The sequence below is a fragment of the Grampus griseus genome (genome assembly GCF_964374135.1).
Source record: "Grampus griseus genome assembly, chromosome: 11".
Lineage (NCBI taxonomy): Eukaryota > Metazoa > Chordata > Mammalia > Artiodactyla > Delphinidae > Grampus > Grampus griseus.
Genome location: NC_139005.1, coordinates 93,451,250 through 93,457,249, shown reverse-complemented (window position 1 = coordinate 93,457,249; position 6,000 = coordinate 93,451,250).

Genomic DNA, 6,000 nt, shown 5'->3' with positions numbered 1-6,000 from the left:
GTGAGGCCCAGGTCCCGCTCCCCATCCTCCCGGGCAATGTCATCTTTTCTCTGCTTCCCGGGTTTCCCAGGTGGTGAAGTTGGCTCCTTCCCCAGAGAGCTCCTCCTCTCCTCCTGGGCTCTCCCTGGATCTTCTCCAGAGCAGCCCTGGCCGCCTGCCCTCTCTCTGGGCTCCTTCCCCCCAGGAATGGGCCCTGTCCCTGGGGCCGGCTGTGACCGCTCTGTTGAGGCCCCCAAATCAGCTTCTCCAGCCCAACCCCCTCCAGGCTCCTGGCCTGGGCTTTGTGTCACCCTGGATTCTTTTCTGCCTGTAGTGCCAAACCCTGTCATTCCCGCCTTTGTAAGGGCTCTGGGGCCTCCAGTATCTCTGTGGCTACTGGACAGACATGTCCTTACCTTCTAACATCGTAGGCAGATTTCAGGGCTTTCGGAAACCTTGGACCTGTTAACCTTTCAGAACATCGACTGAGGTGGAACTGAAACTACGTCGAAATGGATTTAAAAGTTAACATGTTCAGAGAGAATGTCCTTATTTCAGATCTTATGACCAAAAAGCCAGGTAGCCAGGCAAGGTTACACTGACTATGACGACGCTGTCAACTGTAAGAGCATCTCATTCACTCTTAAGTCCTGCTTACTGATTATTTCTATTATAACTACAGCCTATGTGAGCAATGTTTAAAATATAACTCTGTCATTAAAACGACTCATTTGGGCTTCCCTGGTGGCGCAGTGGTTGAGAGTCCACCTGCCGATGCAGGGGACACAGGTTCGTGCCCTGGTCCGGGAAGATCCCACATGCCGCAGAGCAGCTGGGCCCGTGAGCCATGGCCGCTGAGCCTGCACGTCCGGAGCCTGTGCTCCACAACGGGAGAGGCCCGCGTACCACAAAAAAAAAAAAAAAAAAAAAACTTGGATGATCTGTCCATTGGTGAAATCGGGCTTTTAAAATCCCCTACTGTGATTGTGTTACTGTCTATTTCCCCTTTTATGGCTGTTAGCATTTGCCTTATGTATTGAGGTGCTCCTATGTTGGGTGCATAAATATTTACAATTGTTACATCTTCTTCTTGGATTGATCCCTTGATCATTATGTAGTGTCCTTCTTTGTCTTTTGTAATAGTCTTTATTTTAAAGTCTATTTTGTCTGATATGAGAATTGCTACTCCAGCTTTCTTTTGATTTCCATTTGCATGGAATATCTTTTTCCATCCCCTCACTTTCAGTCTGTATGTGTGGGTCTGAAGTGGGTCTCTTGTAGACAGTATATATATGGGTCCTGTTTTTGTACCCATTCAGCCAGTCTATGTCTTTTGGTTGGAGCATTTAATCCATTTACATTTAAGTAATTATTGATATGTATGTTCCTATTACCAGTTTCTTAATTGTTTTGGGTTTGTTATTGTAGGTCTTTTCCTTCTCTTGTGTCTCCTGCCTAGAGAAGTTCCTTTAGCATTTGTTGTAAAGCTGGTTTGATGGTGCTGAATTCTCTTAACTTTTGCTTGTCTTTAAAGGTTTTAATTTCTCTGTAGAATCTGAGTGAGATCCTTGCTGGGTAGAGTAATCTTGGTTGTAGGTCTTTCCCTTTCATCACATTAAATATGTCCTGCCACTCCCTTCCGGCTTGCAAAGTTTCTGCTGAAAGATCAGCTGTTAACCTTACGGGGATTCCCTTGTATGTTATCTGTTGCTTTTCCCTTGTTGCTTTCAATATTTTTCTTTGTATTTAATTTTTTTTTTTAATCATAATGCTCCAAAGGTTTTTTCCTTTTTGTCCTATTTATTTATTTATTTATTGTTGTTGCTGTTATCGGGGGTAGGAGTTTTATTAATTAATTAATCTATTTTTGCTGTGTTGGGTCTTCATTTCTGTGCGAGGGCTTTCTCTAGTTGTGGCAAGCGGGGGCCACTTTTCATCGCGGTGCGCGGGCCTCTCACGATCGCAGCCTTTCTTGCTGTGGAGCACAGGCTCCAGACGCGCAGGCTCAGTAGTTGTGGCTCACGGGCCTAGTTGCTCCATGGCATGTGGGATCCTCCCAGACCAGGGCTCGAACCCGTGTCCCCTGCATTAGCAGGCAGATTCTCAACCACTGTACCACCAGGGAAGCCCTGTATTTAATTTTTGATAGTTTGATTAATATGTGTCTTGGCGTGTTTCTCTTTGGGTTTACCCTGTATGGTACTCTCTGTGCTTCCTGGACTTGACTATTTCCATTCCCATGTTAGGGAAGTTTTCGACTATAATCTCTTCAAATACTTTCTCAGACCCTTTATTTTTCTCTTCTTCTTCTGGGACCCCTATAATTCGAATGTTGGTGCATGTAATATTGTCCCAGAGGGTCTGAGACTGTCCTCAATTCTTTTCATTCTTTTTTCTTTAATCTGCTCCCTGGCAGTTATTTCCACCATTTTGTCTTCCAGCTCACTTATCCGTTCTTCTGCCTCAGTTATTGTGCTCTTGATTCCTTCTAGAGTATTTTTAATTTCACTAATTGTGTTGTTCATCACTGCTTGTTTGCTCTTTAGTTCTTCTTGATCCTTGTTAAATGTTTCTTATATTTTCTCCATTCTGTTTCTGAGATTTTGGATCATCTTTACTATCAATACTCTGAATTCTTATTCAGGTAGGTTGCCTATTTCATCTTCATTTGTTTGGTCTTGTAGGTTTTTACCTTACTCCTTCTCCTGTAACAGATTTTTTTGTCATTTCTTTTTTTTTTTTTTTTTTGATGAGTGGTACTGTATTCCTGTCTTACTGGTTGTTTGGCCTGAGAGGTCCAGCACTGGAGTTTGCAGGCAGTTGGATGGAGCTGGGTCTTGGTGCTGAGGTGAGGACCTCTGGGAGGCCTCACTCTGATTGATATTCCCTGGAGTCTGAGGTTCTCTGTTAATCTAGCAGTTTGGACTCGGAGCTCCCACCACAGGAGCTCGGACCTGACCTCCGGCCTGGGAACCGAGATCCCGCAAGCTTTGTGGTGTGGTAAAAAAAAAAAAAAGGAAGAAAGAAAGAAAAAAAAGAGTAGTACAATATCAAAGAATAAAAAACAAAATAATATTAGAAAGATAAAAAATATATTAGGAAAAATAAAACTATAATTGAAGTAACTGCAACAAGGTACAATAAAACCACAACAGAAAAAAGGAAAAAAAAGGGGGGGGGGGGACAAGCCAAAAGGAGAGATCACTAACAAAGCTTAAAGAATAAAATAAAATTAGAAAAATAAAAGAGTTATTAGGAAAACTAAAAATATAAAAGAATCAACAACAATGAATCAACAAGGTAAAACAGAACCCCAATCTAAAAGAGGAAAAAAGAAAAGAAAAGAAAAGAAAAAAGTCTTGGATATGGGGGTGGAGTTTAGGTGGGGGTGGAACTTAGGCAGGGGTGGGGTTTAGGGTGGGGCGGGACCTAGGCGGGTGAGGGGGTGACGTTTGAGCGTGGGGTGGGGCCTTTGCTTAGGACCTGTGCAGAAGGGGAGCAGCAGCACTGGGAAAGAAGGGCCTCTGGGGTGTGCAGTTCTGGAGTTTGGCCCTGAGTGAGGGTGTGTGGGTGGGGTTTAGGCCCAGCTCCTTGGACGGGGTCTCCGAGTGCAGAGGTAGGGCCCTGGGTGGAGGTGTAGGGGCGGGGCTTGGGCTCTGCACGGCAGGAGGGAGGCTCCGAGGGCAGAGGTTAGGCCCGGGAGCTCAACCGGCTTCCCGGTGCCTAAGTGGACAGGGAAAGCACTGGCCCCATTCCCTTCTGTTCCTTCGTGCCCCTCCCCTGCCGTCTCCCCCAGGGTCTCCCCCCTCGCCACTGGACCCCTAACCATGGGTGGATCCCTCTGGGTGTAGGAACTCCTCCCCTCCCCCCAGCCACCCCTCAGGGGTGCTGGTCCCAGAGGTCCGGCCTTTACTTTTGCTCCCCCTTCCCTCCCTCCCACTCCCTCAGGACCGACGCGGCTGGAGGGGGCCTCGGTGGGCAGAGGATCAAGCCCGGGATCTCAACAAGCTCCTGGGGGCCCAAGTGGGCAGGGGGAAACCTGGCCACGCTCCCCTTTGATCCTCTGCCCGCCCAGTGGTCCCCCAATTTACCCCTTCAGGTGTGGGATCCCTTCCCCTCCCCCAGCCGCCCCTCAGGGGAGCCAGTCCCATCCCGCCTCCACTTCTCCTCCTCCTTCACTCCCCCCAGGCCCCACGTCCTACCCGGTCGCTGGGGGTCCTCCCGTCCCCTTCGGCGTGCGTGGTCCCCCACCGGTGCCTGGTAGGTGCCCTAGTTGTGAGGAGACTCGAATTCTGCGTCCTCCTAGTCCGCTATCGTGACTCCACCCCCCGGATGCTCTTTATATGCAACTTTCTGTAAGTTTGAACTAAAATAAGAAGTTTAAACAATAAAAAGTAAAATTAAAATGCTCACTATCTCTAGGTGGTAATAGGAGTCGTTTTGTGTCGCAAATTATCTCTGCTTTTCAAATTGCCTACAATGAGTGACTGTTGTTTATATAGTCACAGAAGTTATTAAGAAAGAAAAGTCTCGAAGCCATCATTTCTCCACAGGCCCTCTCAAGGGTGGGCCTTGCCCCAGGCACAGTCTAATAAGGCTCCACCAGGGGAACCACCGCTTCCGTCTACAAAGAGCCCATCAGGGAGGGTAGGGGCCAACCCTCTGCAAAGTGCTGCCCCGGGACCAGGTGGCGCCTCCCACGGGCTAAGAAGAGACAGAACACAGCTCCTCCAGGTAAGCAGCCCACACATGGGCTGCAGGAGCCATAAGTTGAAGAACTGAAGTCACGTTCACCTAGACAGAGCGCTCTCCTTTTTTCTCCCTCCTCGGATCTTTTCAGTCAAGACGAGTTTTGCTTCTGCTTTTAATACCTCAAAGCCTAAGGACTGAGTGTTACCAACCTGTGCTTCTGGCCGCAGTGACTGATGGGTGATGACGGCCCAGTCTTGCTGGACGCTGGTCCCTTCAAAACCGGGGATCAACAGTGTCTAATTTTGCCAGACGCTAGGAGAAGAGATGGGCCTGGCTTAGCGCCAAATTTCACGCTTCATGACTCGACATTCTTTAAACTCCGTATCCCAAGATGGCATGGTTTTCCGTTGTTTTAATCTGTTTGGGCTGCTATAACAAAGTACCAGAGACTGGATAGCTTATAAATAATATAGATTTATTTCTCACCATGCTGGGGGCTGGGAGTCTGAGATCAGGCGCCAGCATGGCTGGGTTCTGGTGAGACCCTCTTCTGGGTGGCAGACGGCTGACTTCTCGTAGCCTCACATGCCTGAGGGCAGAGAGGAATCAAGCTCTGCGGGGACTCTTATAAGGGCACTAGCCCTCGTGACCTCAGCTAATCTTAATTACCTTCCAAAGGCTCCACCTCCTAATACCAGCACATGGCTGGTGGGGTAGGGGGGTAGGGGCCGGTGTTCAACACGAGAATTTTAGGAAAACCCGAACATTCAGTTCATAACATCCTTCAGGACTTCCCAGGACCCTGACGCCTGGACAGACCGGAGCCTCGCCCCCTCTGCGCTGGAAGTGCGTGAGGCTTTGGAACCAGGGGGAAGTTTGCATCAGAACTCCTAGGGCCACACAGGTCCAAGGTGAATGCCAAGAATTCCAGGGGTCCCAGAACCTGCCCAGGCACATTCTGACTTACTGAATACTTAACTGCAGATAAAAAGGGCGGGGCGGGGCTTCCCTGGTGGCGCAGTGGTTGAGAGTCCGCCTGCCGATGCGGGGGACACGGTTCGTGCCCCGGTCCGGGAGGGTCCCGCGTGCCGCGGAGCGGCTGGGCCCGTGAGCCATGGCCGCTGAGCCTGCGTGTCCGGAGCTTGTGCTCCGCAACGGGAGAGGCCACAGCAGTGAGAGGCCCGCGTACCGCAAAAAAAAAAAAAAAAAAAAAAAAGGGGGCGGGGCGGGGCGGGGGCGGAACCTAGATCACGAATGGATTCCCAAAGCCGATTTTCATGAGGCTGTGATTCCCGACTGTCCTCTTCCTAATTCAGAAAGATGGGGCAG